Genomic DNA, 20471 nt, shown 5'->3' on the forward strand with positions numbered 1-20471 from the left:
ATTACTAATGCTCAGTAACTTTTACTCTAGATCAGCACCAAATGAAAACTGAGCAATGTTTGTTTAACACTGGGGATTTTATTGTGCAAATGTAACCATGACGTGTTTTTCTTTATGAAATAATTTACATTTACATTTATTCATTTAGCTGACGCTTTTATCCAAAGCGACTTACAATTGCTATATATGTCAGAGGTCGCACGCCTCTGGAGCAACTAGGGGTTAAGTGTCTTGCTCAGGGACACATTGGTGTCTCACAGTGGATTCGAACCCGGGTCTCTCACACCAAAGGCACGTGTCTTATCCACTGCGCCATCACCACCCCAATTTATTAAAATCCATTTTAAATGTAAAATTAAAATGGTCTTGGTCTTTAACTACAAAAACGCTAAGAAATGTGATATGTAACAGATACAAGTTTTGATGTGATCTTGCTGGGATCATACCAGCACCCAAAAGACAACAAATTCTGGTCCACCAGCAACCCAAGCTGGTCCCAGCATGCAAAACATACCTTATGCTGGTACCAGCACACCAGCTTACAATGTTTTAAACACAGTGCATTGGCTCTTTGTAATTAAGAGTAATCTTAAAACCGCTCTTGACGCAGACTTGCAAATTAATTTCCAAGTTCCAAATCAAAATGTCCCAAATGGTTTTATTCATAATGACATTTAAGTAGGGCTAAATTTAATTAATCTTAGCCTCTGATTATTACAAACCAGAGGAAGCCAGAACTGCACAGACAGTACCAGCAGACACCTGGCCGGTTCTATTGCAGACAGCATGTGGCATACACTGAGTCCACAGGAAGCCTTGAGTTTCAGAAAGGTGAGCGAGCCCTTGTCCGCCATGCTGAAACACTATTAAAAGTCACTCTTTATATCCATCTGTGCATTTTTTAGACAGATGAATGACTCTGCAGTCTAGTGTCTGATTCCTGGGCTGTCGAATGAAGGACAGAAGGGGGACAGAGGTAAACATGTGCACGGCCAGATCAGTGGGAGAGGAAGGACAGACTGACACGAGCGCATGTTAATCCAAACAGACACGACAGACCGGAATGAGTCGACCAGCTGTGTAATTGTAGTTGTGTATTTCGGAGCACACGCTGGGGTGCGTCTCTCTAATGTATCGCTGTCCCCCTCCCTGTCTGTTCACTGCATGTCTTCCCATTTGCCACAGAGTCTGTACATTACAGATAGGCTGGACCAGAATTGCTTCTTATATCTTATCGTGTACCCATTGCGTCCAGCACATATTCCTATTTTCTATTCTGTTATTTCTGGATAGTCGACTGACTCTGCTTTCTGATTTAAATAACAGCTTTTCAATTTCATGTCAAAGTTGCACTTTGAGTATAAACAAGCGTGCTGACAAGAAATGATCAGATGCGTGTGAAACTTTCACATTTTGAGTTCAATATATAATCAAGATACCCGTCTAGCCATGAAAAACAGTGTTTACTGCTTGATTCCACTTTTATTTATTTATTTGTTTTTTTTAGTCCATCAGAGCAAAAAATGCTGACATATGTCCTCAAACGTACTGAAGGTTTTGTTTTGGTAAGACAATTTCGGAATATAATTATTTAAAATATCATGACCAGAAAAGTACCAAAAATATTGTTTCATGTAGCTATAAATAAAGTAGTATATCAATTATTAACTATTTTAATAAAAGTAATAAATAAATATTTTAAACTTTAAAGCTGCAGTCTGTAACTTTTTTTTGTGTTAAAAAATTTACTAAATATATAAGAAGCTAGTACAGCATAAATCCACTTTCCAAACCGTGTCTTTGGCTTGAATCACTATAGTACACCTATAATAAGTTTTTATATTCAGATTATTTCAGACTGGTTCTGGTGGAACCTCTGCGGAGTAGCCCTATAAATGCATGATTTGCCATAGACATAAACAGAGAGAAGTAGCTCCGGCTACAATGTTCTTCCAAAAGGCTCCCCATATTTTTGGGACTGAACCATATAGGAACTTCAAAATTAAGATTACAAATAAAAAGTTTATTAAGATTGAGAATTTAAAAATTTGGGAAAAGAATATTAATTGCACTCGGACAGGTATGTTCAATGCAATTGTTTTGATAGAGAGAAACAAGATACAATCCTAGTTTCAACATTTTTATTTTTTCTGTAGACCTTTTTAAAAGGAAAAGGTATCAGCTGAATGTAAAGTGACCCATATTTGGTTTTTGACCACTGAAAATGTGAGCAGCTGAATAATTTACTCCTGGAGCCATATTTTGATCCCAATATCTCTGGACCTGAACCATATACAGCCTTAAAGGAACACTCCACTTTTTTGGGGGAAATAGGCTCATTTTGCAACTCCCCTAAAGTTTAACAGTTGAGTTTTACTATTTTTGAATCCATTCAGCCGATCTCCGGGTCTGGCGGTAGCACTTTTAGCTTAACTTAAAGGACCAGGACCACCAGACCAGGAGCTACCACCAGACCAGGAGATCGGCTGAATGGATTCAAAAACGGTAAAACTCAACTGTTTAACTCTTGGGGAGTTGGAACATGAGCCTATTTCCCAAAAAAGTGGAGTGTTCCTTTAAAAATGAAGATGTTAAAAATTGTTAACATCTCAATTAAAAAAGTACATTAAGATATCTGTAATACTTCTTGAGTTACAGACATGAAAACTCGAAAAGTGCTTTTTCCCATTCTTAAGCTGTCACAACTGGCACATAATGCAAAAATAGATGAAGGACCATCACCTTCAACTCAGTCTTGCCAAGACAGAACTGCTTGTGGTTCCAGCAAACCAAAATTTCAAAAATTTCACCATCCAGTTAGGCCATCAACCATAACTCCTTCATAAACAGCCAGAAACCTTGGAGTTGTGATTGATGATCAGCTGACTTTCTCAGACCACATTGCTAAAACTGCCCGGTCCTGCAGATTTGCTTTATTCAACATCAAGAAGATCAGGCCCTTTCTTCCTGAAAGTGCTTCACAACTCCTTGTTCAAGCTCTTGTCCTGTCCAGGCTGGACTATTGCAATGCCCTCTTGACAGGTCTTCCTGCCAGTTCTATCAAACCTTTACAATTAATCCAGAACGTGGCAGCAAGATTAATTTTTAATGAGCCAAAAAGAATGCACGTCACACCTCTGTTTATCAATGTGCACTGGCTACCAATAGCTGCTCGCATACAATTCAAGGCATTAATGTTTGCCTACAGAACCACCACTGGCTCTGTACCCCTTTACCTAAATTCATTACTTCAGACATATGTGCCTGTAGAAGCTTGTGTTCCCAAAGAGGCACAAAATCACTTTCACATACTTTTACATTGAATGTTCCCTCCCTTAAAACACATCTCTTCCATTTTTTTGACCCTCTAACTCTTGCACTCTCTATTCTAATTCTATTCCTAAAAAAAACTTTTGGACTTGGACTCTATTCATTTACTAACTGCTTGTTAAAAAAAAAAAAAAAAAAAAAAAAAAAGCACATTAGCTTCTCTATTCTTTTTGTATTCTATCTATCCATTTCTTTCTTTTTTTATTATAAAATTAACAAAAGCAAAAAGGCCTCTAACACTAGCTTTCTCTATTCTTTTTCTATTCAGTCTGCTTTCTTTTTATTTATTATATAATAAAAAAAAAACCTTGCTACGTGTACTGCGTTAAGCTAACTGAGACTTGTTACAGCACTTGCGCATATCATTGCTCTTTTGTTGATTTTGATTGCTTTCATTGTTCTGATTTGTAAGTCCCTTTGGATAAAAGCATCTGTTAAATGACTAAATGTAAATGTAAATTTAAACAAAGATGACTAAAGTCCACAGATTTTTACTAACCTAGCAATCTCTGTGTGAAAATAGCATAATGATGCTGCCATCTTTCTGAAGTTATTTTTACTCCCTGTTATTTGGCTGTGAATCTCAGATGAAAATTGTCATTTTGACCCTCTCTACAAAATAGTGGATACTTGGTAAATAAACATCTGACATTTAATATTTTGGCTTTCATTACTATCTTTCTTCAAAAAAAAAATATTGACACAATCAAACATTTTGGGCCGTCTGGTTGAATTGACACGGAATGACCCAATAGAGTTGGTTTAAAAATAGTAGCCATGAAAAGGTACATAAAAACAGTGAAAATTAAGGAATACAAATGGAAGAAATTAGAGATATATTAATTAAAATGAAATAAAGACATACCTTAGGAGGAAGATAACAGACATATAAGACCGAATAGTGGTGTAAAATGCTGTGCAGAAAAAATAAAAATACCTAAAGGATTATTAGGAACACCATACTAATACTGTGTTTGACCCCCTTTCGCCTTCAGAACTGCCTTAATTCTACGTGGCATTGATTCAACAAGGTGCTGAAAGCATTCTTTAGAAATGTTGGCCCATATTGATAGGATAGCATCTTGCAGTTGATGGAGATTTGTGGGATGCACATCCAGGGCACAAAGCTCCCGTTCCACCACATCCCAAAGATGCTCTATTGGGTTGAGATCTGGTGACTGTGGGGCATTATCCTGCTGGAAGTAGCCATCAGAGGATGGGTACATGGTGGTCATAAAGGGATGGACATGGTCAGAAACAATGCTCAGGTAGGCCGTGGCATTTAAACGATGCCCAATTGGCACTAAGGGGCCTAAAGTGTGCCAAGAAAACATCCCCCACACCATTACACCACCACCACCAGCCTGCACAGTGGTAACAAGGCATGATGGATCCATGTTCTCATTCTGTTTACGCCAAATTCTGACTCTACCATCTGAATGTCTCAACAGAAATCGAGACTCATCAGACCAGGCAACATTTTTCCAGTCTTCAACCGTCCAATTTTGGTGAGCTCGTGCAAATTGTAGCCTCTTTTTCCTATTTGTAGTGGAGATGAGTGGTACCCGGTGGGGTCTTCTGCTGTTGTAGCCCATCCGCCTCAAGGTTGTGCGTGTTGTGGCTTCACAAATGCTTTGCTGCATACCTCGGTTGTAACGAGTGGTTATTTCAGTCAAAGTTGCTCTTCTATCAGCTTGAATCAGTCGGCCCATTCTCCTCTGACCTCTGGCATTTTCGCCTACAGGACTGCCGCATACTGGATGTTTTTCCCTTTTCACACCATTCTTTGTAAACCCTAGAAATGGTTGTGCGTGAAAATCCCACTAACTGAGCAGATTGTGAAATACTCAGACCGGCCCGTCTGGCACTAACAACCATGCCACGCTCAAAATTGCTTAAATCACCTTTCTTTCCCATTCTGACATTCAGTTTGGAGTTCAGGAGATTGTCTTGACCAGGACCACACCCCTAAATGCATTGAAGCAACTGCCATGTGATTGGTTGATTAGATAATTGCATTAATGAGAAATTGAACAGGTGTTCCTAATAATCCTTTAGGTGAGTGTATATATAAATATAACCACTACTGAAGAAAAACGTAGATCAATCTCTTTTAAGACTAGTCTAAGCAGTTCAGCTGTGAGAGGCATAATAGCTAAATGTCATCTCTGCATGTTTTGAGTGAACCCTTATTTTAACTGGCATGATCCTGGTGATCTGAAAGCTCTGTTTGATTAATATTCTACCAGCATCTCTGCAAAATATGTTGTTCCTAGGCTAATATGGGATTTTTATACAATAAATCGATTAGAAATGACACTGGAAGCAGCATTTTGTGTGTTCTGTGTTTAGGAAAGTGAGTAGTCCATTGCAGTTATCTACCCTGCTGGTAATGAATGCATGGATAACCCTCTTTTGTTCTTGTTTGGATACAAATGATCTGATTTGTGCAGTTTTTCTGGATAGCAGTAGCCTGATTTAGTTTGCTCTATTGCTAAAATATCAAACCAGAAGCTCAGCAGTGATCGAAGCGTTTAATGCCAGCATCTATTCTTGCCCAGAAGGCAAAAACATCTGCAAATATTTCAAGCTAATCAAGCTGACATCACTATTAGTTATTTCTGCATTAAGTTTTTCTATCGATGAATCCATCACATGCTAAGTATGTTTCCTTGCGTCCAACTCGGTTCTGGCGAATGATCTGTGCAGTGTTGAAGAGCTCCATTACCTCCTCTGTTTGCATGGGCATAATCACACAAGCTCTCTCGCTAATGCTAATTCAGGGCCGTGAATGATGGTCTTTGGAGGTGGAGTGCTTTGAGGTAGCCCACTATCTATTAAGTCTTCACCTTGCCGTATAAAGCGGGTTCATAATGAAAAACAAAAAAGTGAAAACAAGTGAATGGAAGGGGAAACAGGAGCCGGGGAACGGCTGCTTCAAGAATATGAATAGGGTTGCTGCTGGTCACAAATGGATGCTGTGTGATTGACTGGACTAAAAATATTCTGTGCTGTTCTTCAGAGAGGTTTCATATGGGAAGTTAATAGTGGCCATTTTTAGGTTTCATCTGTTATTTTATGATGCCTACTCCCAAAGCACGCACGGCCCTGTGAACCCTGTGTACTCTGTGAACTGTGATAGATGTGCATCACGACTGCTGTCCTTTCACATGTTTAGTACATGGGGTACATTTAAAACATAAAAAAATGGCAGGCAACGTAATTTAAAATAGTAGTGGAAATTGTGGGTAACACTTTAGTATGGGACCAATTCTCATGATTAACTAGTTGTTTATCAGCATGACTATTATTTAAATCTTGGCTGTTTATTAGTGCTTATAAAGCACATATTCTGCATGGCCATATTCTACCCCATACCAAAATTTAACAACTACCTTGCTAGAAGTTTATCGAGGCAAAAGTCATAGTTAATGGTTTGTTAATGGCAATAATTGGACCTTAAAGTAAAGGGTGACCAAATTGTGTATACTGTACATGGCAATGCTTTTTTTTCAGTTTAATAGATTGTGACTGGACAACTGGGGCCTCAAGAGTGCATACGCACAGATTTAATCTTAAAGTGTGGATTCGCTTAAATCCACGCCAACGCTCATATTTGTAAAAACTGTCTTTGATGTGGAAAATTGCTTAGCGTCGCATAAGGGTCTGAGCAGACATACACACTTTTTCTTGTCGGAGTACTGCAGGTTTTTGGAAATGTAAGCTGGTCTTGCAGCTTGTTGTTCTAAATTAAAGGATTTGATGATGACTGGTGATCTTTTATATATTAATGACATTAATTAGGTGTCGTTTACAAGTAGAGAGCTGAAACCATTCATTTGTGCGCAAGATCAAGATACTGGGGTCCAATATAAAAATAAAATAGACATTTTTTCAAAACACTCCTGAAGTGTTTCCAGCTAAGTGTGCCGTATCCATCAGACATTCAGCCAGCGATTCGTGGACGTGACGTCTGAGGCTGAGACTAGATCACGAAAACAAAATGTGAAAAGAAAAGGTCTTCAGCATCCAAGATGCCCTAACTAGACTGCACTCTCTAGTCAAAAAGCAAAAGTACAAGCGGTGGCACTCGCCCCTAACCTAATGTACTATACAAAGTCAGATCCTACGTGTTGCAGTGTATGTCAAATGACGTTCTTACCTGATGTTCATTTTTCCCGGCCTCGTAACTCATAACGCATGCTCAAATGTGTTACAGTAGTGGGGGGGGGGGGGGGGGGGTATATAAAATATATATCGGAGGTAAATAATTACAATAATTACACAGGATGGCAACAAAATGGCGAGCACAAAGCAGTAACAACATTGGGGGGCTTGCGGTTGGTCTGGCGTGCTCTTTTATCTGGAGTGGTCTTGTCCGATTGGAAACTGCAGGATGGGTGACGTCAGCAGCTAATGAAGATTGACAAGTGACAAGACCAATGACCGGTAACTAAGAAATTGACAGTAAACAAGAGAAAAAAAACACATGGCACAGCAACTGAAAAAGAGGCATACGTGCGTTTTCTGTAGGTATGTTCATTTTATAAATCACATGTACGCATATTTGAGAAATGATCGTTAGATCACTCGGCCGGTCTAGCTCCGAGGAGATAGAAGTGACAGGAGTCAAGGCGGATGCTACATCACAAACCGCCTCCTCCTCGTCACCCACGTATGGGGAGCTCTTGGACGTCATGACCTACGCCACCTCCAGGCTGAGCCTGGACTGGTCGGCATAGACACAGGAACGCGCTTCCAGTAGCTGTCTGGATGATCGCTTCCTAGAGGGTCTAAACGCTCCATCCTTCCGAGCCTTCCGTTCCTCCCTGAGCTTCACAGTGAGCTGTTGAGGTCATGGAGGAATTCTTTTTCTGCCCGTGTCTTTCCCCCTAGCAAGTCCAATTACGCTAATGTGAAGGGGTTGGAAGACAGCAGGTACACAAAGATGCCTGGGATGGAGGAATCCCTTGCGGGTTATCTCGCTCCTTCCCAGGCATCTTCGTGGAACACCTTGCCTTCGAAGCCATGCCAGTTTACATCTAGGCTCATGGGCGGCTTGGCAGGCGGGCGGTACCCTGCATACCATTTCTGTATTGCAGGCATACCAGGCGGACCTGCTAAAGGACGCTGATGTGTCGGGGGGGCGTGGCTCTTGCTAAAATCGAGGAGCTCCGCCGCTCATCTCATCTTGCCCTCCGTGAAACCAAGCATACGGCTCGTGCCATCGGCCACTCTCTTGTGGCAGTCATTGTCACGGAGAGGCATTTATGGCTTAACCTGTCGGGGCTAAAGGAGAAGGACAGGTCCTTTCTCCTTGATGCCCCAGTTTCGCCTGCCGGGCTTGACAGTAGTCCGTAAGATCACAGAGGCGAAGGTTAAGTCAGCGGCATTTGAGCGCTACATCCATCGCTGTAGGCAGCGTCCTTCTGGTCAACCACCTGAAGCTGAGTCTGCCGCCGGGTCAGAAGGCGGGCGTAGCTGCGAGAGCCCCGCCTCCGAGGAGTCGGGGTGCTGGGCAGTGACCTCGCTCGAAGCAGAGACAGGACCTCAGGGAAGTCATCGAAGCCAAGAAAGGCAAGTTGAGTCCGAGGCTTTGATTTAATTTACTGTTAGCTTTCATTAAAAAGAAAAGCCTCTTACTATCCTCAGTTGAATGTTGATTTTATTTTCCAACTTCATGTTGTCATTTGCAACTTGGAATATAATATATTTCTTTCTTCTACTACAATTTTTGTCATGTATTAGGGATCAGTCCCTGATTTCAATTCGTAGTTTTCCCAGTACAATGGCGGCTTTCCCGTTGTATCGATATTAAGCTGTGAGATGTGTTTGGGAAGGTGGGCTATTCCGTGAATTGCGTCCCAGAATGTGATCAAACAGTTTAAAATAGCTGGGCTAGGATATATATAACATTTTTTATGACTGAAGAAATATGATAATTCAGTACATGAATTATCCCAGCAGTCACGATTGTGACCGACCATAAAACACAATTTTTCACACACTTTTCCAAAAAAAAAATTATTGACTATTTCAAAGGGTTACTAATGATACATCACTTGGATATTTTCATGTCTGGGAAAAAGTTTGGATTAAATGGGCTAATACTTGTACATAAAAAGTTTCCAGTAGTTGCACGAAATATGAGTTTTTTTTAACATTTTGTTTTTGATTTAATTAGCTCCTTAAAGGAAAATATTGCTCTTTTATGGCTCAGGAGACTCAACTGTGTTCTTCATACAATCAACTGTAAGAAACAGATGTTTCATGTAAATCTAAAAAAAAAAAAACACCCTGATGCCTGATTCACTGAAATCTTCTTAGGAAAAAATAAACGTGCTTAAAAGGTTCTTCACAGCGATGCCATAGAAGAACCATTTTTGGTTCCACAAAGAACCATTTCAGTCAAAAGTTCTTTAAAGAACCATCTCTTTCTTACCTTTTTATAATCTGAAGAGCCTTCTTTCACAACAAAGAACCTTTTGTGAGACAGAAAGGTTCTTCAGATGTTAACCTGTTAACCTTTGCCAGAGCGACGGTGCACTGAACGCTCTTTGTTTGCATGTGTCATTGGTTTCTAATAGAATAAATGAAACGGGACAAAATTTATCTTGACAAACTATATATCATTCTGAAGGTCTAAGCCTCAAGCATTGACGACAGATCGTTGTTTTCCGATGGAAAGCTTATAAGGAATGTATTTGCTACATTTGTGTAAGCAGTACACATCAAAACATGCAGAATAAAAAAGCAGTACGTACCTTTATCTCTGTAATAACGAGCCAGAAACGCGTCCACTGCTGAAATCCCAGTTTAGTTAGAGAGGTAAGGGTCCACAAAACAACATCCCAGCGAGCACTTTTAGTCCAGCGAAACAATAACGTTGTAATAAGGATGAATATTCCTTTGTTTACATTTCATTTCTTCAGGAGAGTTATTGTTCGCGTCTGTTATGGAATAAATTACGCTCAAAAACAGCGTCTTGTGGTAAAAAAAAACAACATGGAGCTGTAGCATACAGTTTTACAAACATAATGAGACCGTCCACGGAAAAAAAAGTCTCAGAAAAGCGGAATATAGATTATTTGAATTTGGCGCTCCCTCCAGCCAGCTCTGACGCGGGCTATGACGCTTCTGTCATCTGAGCGGGGCGTAACTTAGCGATCTGCTTTTTCCATAAAAAAACTTTCTTTTTTTTTCTTCTACATTTTTTATATGTGTGTGTGTGTGTTGTGTGGGGAATGTGGCCGTATCTGCATGATTATAATATGTATGGACGCACATCAGCGTGTTTATTACCGACTCTATGACGGCTATCATTGTGATTCATTGATCAGCTATTATTGATTATATGGCCCATCTGTATGATTATCATCTGAATGGAAGCACATCAGCATGTGATTACTGACTGTATGACCATGTCTGCCAATATCACTTCATGTCTGGCAATCAGAATATATACTTCAGTATACATACTATATACAAAGCAATTCTTTTCTATTTTTTTCCCCCCTTTTTTATTACTCAAATAATTATTTTTGTATTTTTTAGTGCTCAAATAAATCACTTATATGATGTCTAAAATTCTGTCTATTATTTTATAATTGAAAAACTATGCAGGAACATGTATAATGACTAAAATAGTTTGTATAATTCTGCAATCCATTTGGTGGTTATTTTTCCTCAAACAGGGGGCTGGGGGGACTATAAATAGTTTCAGAAAAAATATTGCAGGAATCTCATTTTTCATGGTATCTTCTTCAGATTTGAAATATAAACTCATGAGACACGTGGCTTTCAATCCATTACTTTTCTCCAGGACTTATTTCATGTATTTGTATAAGAAATAAAAAAACATTCAGTGTGGAAAAATATTTTTCAAGGCAAGTCAGAGTGTATAACATTTTAACTTTTTGAGCATTATCAACTCTGGATGATAGATAGTAAAGCCCAGAGTGTCTTCTTTCCAAAGATACCTAATTTGTTTGTGTAGCACTGTCAGGAACTGTTACCGTTTTAATTTAGGTAGGTTATTTTCACCTGTGAGGCCCAAAATGGGGGTGAAGGTTAACAGGTTAAAGGTTCTTTATGGAACCATTTAGACAAAAGGGTTCTTCTATGGCATCGTGAAGCACCTTTATTTTTAAGTGTAAGAGGTTTCTAGAGTTTGTTGGAATGTTCCTAAATTTCTAAAATATTTTCAAATATTTTCTTAAGAACATCTATTTTTTTCTTAAGAAGAAAAGTTTACAAAGGCAGCTCAAAGGCTGTCATTTTGTGTTGCCTGCAGATTACCTCAATAATAGTAAAACAAGATTTAAGACAAGTTAGACGCTTTCCAAACTACAGTATAAGAGTTTCTTTCTCTCTCTCTTATTTTTTTTTTTTTTTGTGTGTTTATGTTTATGAACATTTGTTTCAGGTATTTAAGTTCTTCTTGGGTTTTGTCTTTAGAACTGTCTTAAGAAAAAAATAAGTACATTAAGAATATTTTGTATATCAAAAATAATTTTCTCAAGTTTTAAAAACATTTCTTAAAAAAGAAGAAGAAGAAAAGAGAAGTTCAGAAGAAATGTGTTCTTAAGAATGTTTTGTGAATTTGAAACAGGCTCTCATTACTATAGGTATTCAGACTTAACGTTTACTTATACATATTCCCTGAAATATACATGGACATATTGCATTAAATGTAAAAAGTATTTATGCATGCACAGATGTAGAAATGTAAATACCTTTAATTCTTTATATTAATCCAGTTGTATAGTTTCATTTTACCATTATACATATATTATTTGAGCTCCTAAACCTTTCTTCTTCTTAACAATAAAAACATCATCATGCATATTTTTATATAAAAAGTTTTTATACATACAGATGTTTTAAATAAAAAATTAAAAAAGCAGATTTTAATATCTTATAGTTTGGTCTAGTTTGTAATATCTTCTCAAGCATTACCAGTAAACTGCTAACCATTACAATTCTACTGGGTTTTGGCTTTTATCTGTTTGTGCAGCGAATACTTGCTGTGCAGTGGCAGTGAAACAAGTAGATTCATTAGAAACCCTGCAGCCTCCATCAAGAGCGCAGACCTGCTCGCCTGTCCTGCTCTGAACAGCATCTCAGGGGTCTGTCGCACACGCCACCAACATCCTCAGCCGCCCACAGCTCTCTCAGACGCAGCCGTTGCCAATGGTAACATTTTTAATTGCTTTGCCGAGACGGTTAGTAACGATCAAGATCTGCGCGGCTAATGTGATATTTACTGGAGCATGTGAACACAGTCGATCTGTTGTCTAAGGTACTGCCTGCTTGAGCTTAATGAACACATATGTTTCTCATTGGCAGTGTTTATTATCAGGGAGGCTTGGAATCCCTGAATTAAACTAATTAAATTTGATTCGCCACAGCCATTTCTCATCCACTGTAGCTATGTGCTGGATTCAGCAGGAGTCATTACACCATAGCTACAGCATGAAAGAGAATTAGCTGCTCCCAGTAGGACATTAAGACATTGAAATCCCCTTTGAGGGTGATTACTGACTTGTCCAGCTTGGACAACAGGGGTCTAATCGTTTATAATGGAAAAGCACCACAAGGAATGGCCACATTTAAAGAGAGAGGTCGGACATTATTTAAATACATACATATACATACATAATTAATTAATTTATTAAATTCTGTTCATAATAATAAATTAATTAATTTTAACATTAATAATAAAATAGTAGTAGTAGTAGTTGTAATATTAATAATTATTAATACTACTACTACTAATAATAATTATTATTATATCAGCTTAAATCTAACCTGTGTTATAATAATATTAAATTACATAAATTAAATACTAATGTATAATTATTATAAAATAACAATTAATAACTAATAACTATTCTATAATAATAATAATACCAGGCTTTTCAAAAAATTGTTTAAAATTAATTAGAAAAAATCTTTAGCGTCCTTTAACATGCAGTTGAAGTGGAGCAACTAAAATATAACAATCACTATTTTAAATTAAAACAAATAATAGACATTCTCAAAAAAGGTATATTTTATTGTTATCTAGTATAAATCATCTTGTTTTCAGTACATTCAGGTCATTGTTTTTTTACAACATACACTTTTTACAAAATACTATTTTATTTGATTTATTTATTTATTTTATTTTATTTGTATTTATTTTTCGCGGTTTTGCTCAATGCCTCTTCACCCACTGGTTGAAATACAATTTATTATTTTTAAGTTATACCTTCATTGTTTAGATATCCATTTATATTTTATGCTGGCAATTGATTTTTAATTTATCAGACAAATATGAATGTGATTTTAAAATAAATAAATAAAATAAAATCTGACAAGGACTGCATGCAACCAGTTGTTCTTATTCCTCCATAAAAATGGAACACAGCAGGTGCAGGGATTATACTTATTCAAAGTGAAAATTAGCATTGAACGCAGTGTCTGATCAAAGCATTAGTTCTGTCAAGTCAAAAGTTTTGTAAAGTGCTACAATTTCCCTTTCAGGAAGTTTTCTCTCTAAGTTTGTGCTTTAGTCTGTCATTCTGCAACTGTATTAAGGATGGCTGTGTCCTTGAAGAGACAGCTATCAACACTAGTTCATTAGTGGCTCTGCATTGATTCAGGCTGGACAGAAGTCTGTAGTTTTTACATATAGCAGACTCAGAGGGTTGTGTTATAATGAGGGCAAGTGAGAAGACAAAGTGTGAGTTGAAGAAGGAACTTCATGTAATGTATGAATCCCAATTATCTGCAGCACACATTAGAAATGCTGTACCCAACACTTTGTTCCAGTTTGCTAATTGCTGTGCATCACATATTTTTGACACATTCTGGGCAAACAAGCGGTGCTGGACAAACATGAATCCTGTACTTGAGTTAAAGTACAAATATCCTGATCAAATCTTATCTCAGGTCAAACGTACTTTTGTAGATGTGGGTCAAATTTTTCAGCAACAATTTTTAACATTTTTCACCTGAGATTTGGAGCCAAATTACGGGTTAGAAATGTCTTCAGAAAGATGGCCGCATCATTATGTTATTTTAACACAGCGATTGGTAGATCTAGTTATAGTTAATACAATCTGTTGACTTGACCAATCAGTGTTGCATTATATACCAGTGGCGACAGTTCATAAATGGGGGGGTTTGGGGATATATATATATATATATACAGTGCCCTCCAAAAGTATTGGAACAATAAAGACAAAATTGCTCTGTTGGCTGTGAAGTCAAGACATTTACAAATATGATTAATCGATGAATATGAGACAAAACTACATAATGTCACATTTTATTATTGGGGGATTCAACACACAGATGTTTTACCAGCTAAGAAGTTCAGCACAGTTTCATCCTTCTATCTGATGTGAGCATAAGTATTGGAGCAGTTGCCTCACGGGTCTTTCTAAGTGATCAGCTGTGTCCTGTTGCATTAATTCTTCAGATATTAAAAGCAGGGAATGTGTCGTATCAGTTATATCCATTACTTCTGTATTCTGGATCTTGCATTCGTTGATGACACACCAGGATGAAGATGCGGGAGCTGACTTTGAGAGAAAAGCAAGCAATTTGGATGCTAAAAGAAAAGAGGAAGTCAGTTAGAGCTCTAGCAAAAACAAAGGGCATGGAGAAATCAAGAGTTTGGAAACCACCAGCAACCAACAACTACCTGATCGGCTGAGAAAACAACAGTAGTTGATGACAGACAAATCATAAAAGCTGTGAAAATGAACCATAAAAGACGTGTATGTAAAATTACCAACAACTTCCAGAAAGCTGGGGTGATGCTCTGACAATTTACTGTCCTCAGGAGACTTTGACACAGAATTACAGATGCTACACAGCAAGATGCAAACCTCTGACCAGCACCAGAAATAGAAAGGCAAGATTAGAGTTTGCAAAAAAGCACAAAGGTGAGCCAGAAGAGTTCTGTAACTGTGTTTATGTACCAATGAGACAAACATGAACCTTTATCTAAGTGATGGGAAAGCAAAAATGTGGAGAAAAAAAGGGAACTGCAATGATCCCAAGCATACAGCCTCATCTGTAAAGCATGGTGGAGGTGGTGTCATGGCATGGGCATGCATGGCTGCCTCTGGAACAGGCCCTCTCAACTTTACTGATGACTTAATGTATGATGACAGTAGCAGAATGAATTTGGAAGGGTACAAAACCATCTTGCCTACCAATATTCAAGAAAATGCCACCAGATTCATTGGGAAGTGCTTCATATTGCATCAGGACAATGACCCAAACACCCTGCCAGTTCAGTGAAGGAATTTATAATGGCAAAGAAATGTAAAGTCTTAGATTGCCCAAGTCAATCTCCAGATTTAAATCTGATTGAACATGAATTTCAGCAGCTGGAGAGGAGAGTAAATGCAGAAACTCCCCAAAACAAGCAACATTTGGAATCGGCTGCATTAAAGGCTGGAAAAGTATTTCAAAGGATGAGAGCAAGAGTCTGGTGATGTCTATGGGTCACAGACTCACTGCTGTGATTGTGTGCAAGGGATCTGCAACTAAATAATAGCTTTTAATCTTTTATATCTGCCTTATGTTCAACTGTACCAATACTTCTGCTCACATCAATGAGTGGGATGAACTCTAAAAGTGCTGTTCTTTTTATTTGGTGAAACATGTATGTGTTGAAAAGGCTAATAATGTGACATTCTGTAGTTTTGTTTCATATTCATCTTTTAATCATATTTGAAAATGTCTTGACTCCACAGCCAACAGAGCAATTTTGTCTTTACTGTATGAAGGTAAATTTGGTGCAAAACAACTGAGCATCTGTGACAGCAGAATTTGTAGTTGCAGAGAATAGCCACACATGTATCAGTAAATTTGAAGCCACAGACAAAAGTTGCAAACTTGTAGATTTTTTTTCTCTCTCCCACAAACGCAACACAATAGTTACACCTTCTCGAATCCTTCATTGCAGAAACACAAATCCTATTCTACGAATCACAAATCAAGAAACTCGTACTCTCACATGTTGTGCTATTATTGCTGCAGTGAATATGGAGCAAAACACATTCACACACCTGCATCAAAAATGTGAAGTCATGGACAAATTTTGTACATCTACAGATCAGTATGTAAATTCTTGTAATGAGATTTGCACACTTGTAAAATGTTTTCTTACATATATATATTTTTTTTCCTCGGATGCTTTTTCGAGCACAAACACAAGGACAACGGCTTGAATCTGCTGATACGAGTCTTAACGCTGTTTTTCACTTGCAAATGACTAGTTTGCAACTAGTCCCTCGCACTCTCCCTTCTGCACCACATATCTGTGACAAATGGAGCAAAAGTGATTTGTGCATCTGTAGAGACAACGGTGAGCACTCTTCAGAGATCAGAGGATTTCGGCCAATCAGAAGAGCTACACTGTATCCGGTTTTTGTTATTTTTTATAGTTGTTCATTTTTTTATGTTCAAGTTTGTGGATCTTATCGTCTTCAACGTCAGGGGTGTATTTTGGAGCCGAATCAATCAGGGAATTAATCAGGGAAGCAAAATAATTCTACACTGCCTTTTTATCGCAAGTTATGTCAGACGTTACATAACAGCGAGCTAACTTGAAAATAGTAAAGAAAAATGAGTTAAAACGCACCGCTGTTATGTACATCTTTTTTATTTTATTTTCAGGTTTTAGTCTATTGGTAATGTCACCTGCAAAGGAGGGGTAATGGAGTCTTTTCTTGTGATTGAATCACAGAGGTGGTAACAACAGGTGAGTAAGCTGCCATATATTAGCCGAATTAGACCAAGTATCAATTAGACTGGCTGCTGCTCAATTACCTACAGAACGGGTGTATAGGACCATAAACTACAATAACACTAACAGGATTGTGACTCTGTTACAGGAGATTGCTCAAAGCACAAACAGGGATTCTGACTATGAGGGGCAGAATCATCAAATGGCCAGCTGTCAATTTTATTGAAATTAGGTAACCCAAAATACATTTGATTTTACATTATATATACATTTCTGCATTTGCCAGATGCTTTCATCCAAAGCAACATGTGCTGCATTAGGTACACATTTTATTGAGTTAAGCTACCAAACAGTATTTTCAATTACTGCTTTTTTATTATTATTATTTTCTAGTTTGTGGTCTGGATCATGTCATCTGCAATACATTCCAGTTGGAGGCCTTTTTTGTGATTGCCATCATAACAGGGATAACATCAACCGGTAAGTTAGCCAAATTAAACTAGTTAAAGTTTTTTTTTTTTTTTTTTTTTTAATCGTTATCCATTCCCTGGGAATCAACTCCATTATTTCAGCAATATAACACTAAGCTCACAATGTCAAATGCAGAAACATTAATAAATGCATTCATGACCTCGAGGCTAGATTATTGTAATGCTCTACTGGGTGGTTGCTCTGCACGTTTAATAAACAAACTCCAACTGGTTTAAAATGCAGCAGCTAGAGTTCTTACTAGAACCAGGAAGTATGACCACATTAGCCCGGTTCTGTCAACACTGCACTGGCTCCCTATTACACATCGTATACATTTTAAAATCTTGCTAATTACCTATAAAGCCCTGAATGGTTTGGCACCTCAGTATTTGAGTGAGCTCTTATCGTATTATAGTCCTTCACGTCCGCTGCGATCTCAAAACTCTGGCCATTTGATTGTTTTCCTATTTAGCGCCCAAACTCTGGAAAAATCTACCTAACACTGTTTGGGAAGCAGACACACTCTGTCAGTTTAAATCTAGATTAAAGCTCCATCTCTTTAACCTGGCTTACAGATAATACACTATCACATTTCTATAATTCAAATCTGTTAAAAGATTGTTAGGCTGCATTAATTACAAAATACTCAATAGTGATTGATACAACACTTCTACTTGAATGTCACTATCAATCTCATTAATTGTCATGTGCAGCTTTAAGCTAATTGTAAGTTCTCCATTACATATACATTTCATTATGTATTTGATCAAATCACATAAGTTTGTAAGAAACTGTTTGATTTTTCAAAAAAGATTTTTAATTATAATAATATAATGTAGCACATGTTGATCAGAGGGATGTGGGTGGGATGTAATGTAGTAATGGGATACTTTACATGCAAGGTGAGTAAAGTACAGCCACAACTTACACAACAGCATTCAGATCATCTTTTTTTTTCCTAACAAAATCCATATAATGCAATATTTCCATCTGCTGAATGTAAGCTTTTCCATATTCCAAGCTTGCCTGCTGCACTGGGGACATCGCATGCATGTGTGAGTCGTGAAAATTATGAAAATAAATCTAGGAATTATTTGATTGTTAGATTTTAAATCAGCGGGGTTGAGGTATTAAAAGTAACTAAGCTGTTTTATGGATAGTAACTCTAATATTATCACTGAAATCTTATTAGTAATTAGTTCCACTAGTTACTGCAAAAAGTAATTTTATTACAGTAACTAAGTTACTAGTAACTAGTTAGTTCCCAACACTGATTAGGACTAGAAGGCTACAGGTAGGTGAGTTTTATCAGGGTTGGAGCTAAACTGCAGATGCATATGATATGTGATATGTGGTGCAAAAGGGAGAGTGCGCAAAACTAGTCATTTGCAAGTGAAAAACAGCGTTAAGACTCGTAGTAGCAGATTCAAGCCATGTCCTTATGTACTTGTGTTTGTGCTCGAAAAAGCATCTGAGGAAAAAAAATATATATGTAAGAAAACATTGTACAAGTGTGCAAATCTAATTGCAAGAATTCAGATACTGATCTGTAGATGTATAAAATTTCTTCCATGACTTCACATTTTTGATGCAGGTGTGTGAATGTGTTTTGCACCATATTCACTGCAGCAATAATAGTGATTCGTAGAATAGGATTTGTGTATCTGCAATGAAGGATTCGAGAAGGTGTAACTATTGTGTTGTGTTTGTGGGGGAGAAAAAAATCTACAAGTTTGCGACTTTTGTCTGTGGCTTCAAATTTACTGATACACGTGTGGCTATTCTCTACAACTACAAATTCTGCTGTCACGGACGCTCAGTTGTTTTGCACCACATTTACCTTCATATTACTGTTCCAATACTTACGGAGGGCACTGTATATATACTCTTTGCATATTGAACTTTATGAATCTTAATGAGTAAGATTGTGTACACCAGAGATGTTCACAAGTCTTTAACTTAGTGTCTGAGTCAAGTCTGAAGTCTTTGACCTGGAGTCAGAGTCAAGTTTGAGGTCTTTATCGCTGGAGTCTAAATCAAGTCTCAAGTCTTTGGTCACGAGTCCGAGTCAAGTCTCAAGTCATTTAATGGCTCGCTAAAAAAATCCCATTCAGAATCCTCATGTATTGAAATCTTCCTATCTATGAAGCTGTTTTATAGGCTATAGACGAAATATATGATCTATGATCTGCTTTGTAAAAAAAAAAAAGAAAGAAAAAGGTGTTAAAGGTATAGTTCACCCAAAAATGAAAATTCTGTCATCATTTACTCACCCTCAAGTAGTTCCAAACCTGTATGAATTTCATTGTTATAGATTGTTATCATAGGTTATAGATAGATAAATATAGTATGACAAATAGCTATATTTGCAGCATTGTTTTTTCTGCTGTGTTTTAGTGAAAGTAATCTAGAATCGTGCTGCTCTCTGTGTTTCTGTTGTTGTTAATATAACCGCGTCATCCGCACCGGCGTGCGCCCGAGGACAGAGAGAGATATTTTTCAGTTGATAAACAGGAAAGTGGGTTCAAGCGCCAGCAGAAGGCAGTGTAATGAAATAGTCTTTAAGAGAAGCAGTCTATCAGCGGAAGTTTAAAATCAGCTCGTAAGTGTATTTACTCGTCTCAGTGTTTAGCGCATTTGCCGTTGCTAGGAAACGCTTATTTTTGTTTACTGTGTTGAGAGGTGCTGAAATCGCGTTTGGTCTCGTACTGTATCGCGTATCTTGTCAGTGTGTGCACTTGCTTGGCCATTTTTAGTTGATAAACAGGAAAGTGGGTCCAGCTGAATTGAAATGGTGATTTGTTGGATTGGTATAAAAAAGGTTATTATACAGTGGCAGCGGTCGCGGCAGTCGTCGTGTGAAGCCCTCTTAGTGTGAAGACCGAAGAGTGTAAAGACCATCAACTCTACCGTGTGACTC

The sequence above is a fragment of the Barbus barbus genome, assembly GCF_936440315.1.
Source record: "Barbus barbus genome assembly, chromosome: 19".
NCBI classification, from domain to species: Eukaryota; Metazoa; Chordata; class Actinopteri; order Cypriniformes; family Cyprinidae; genus Barbus; species Barbus barbus.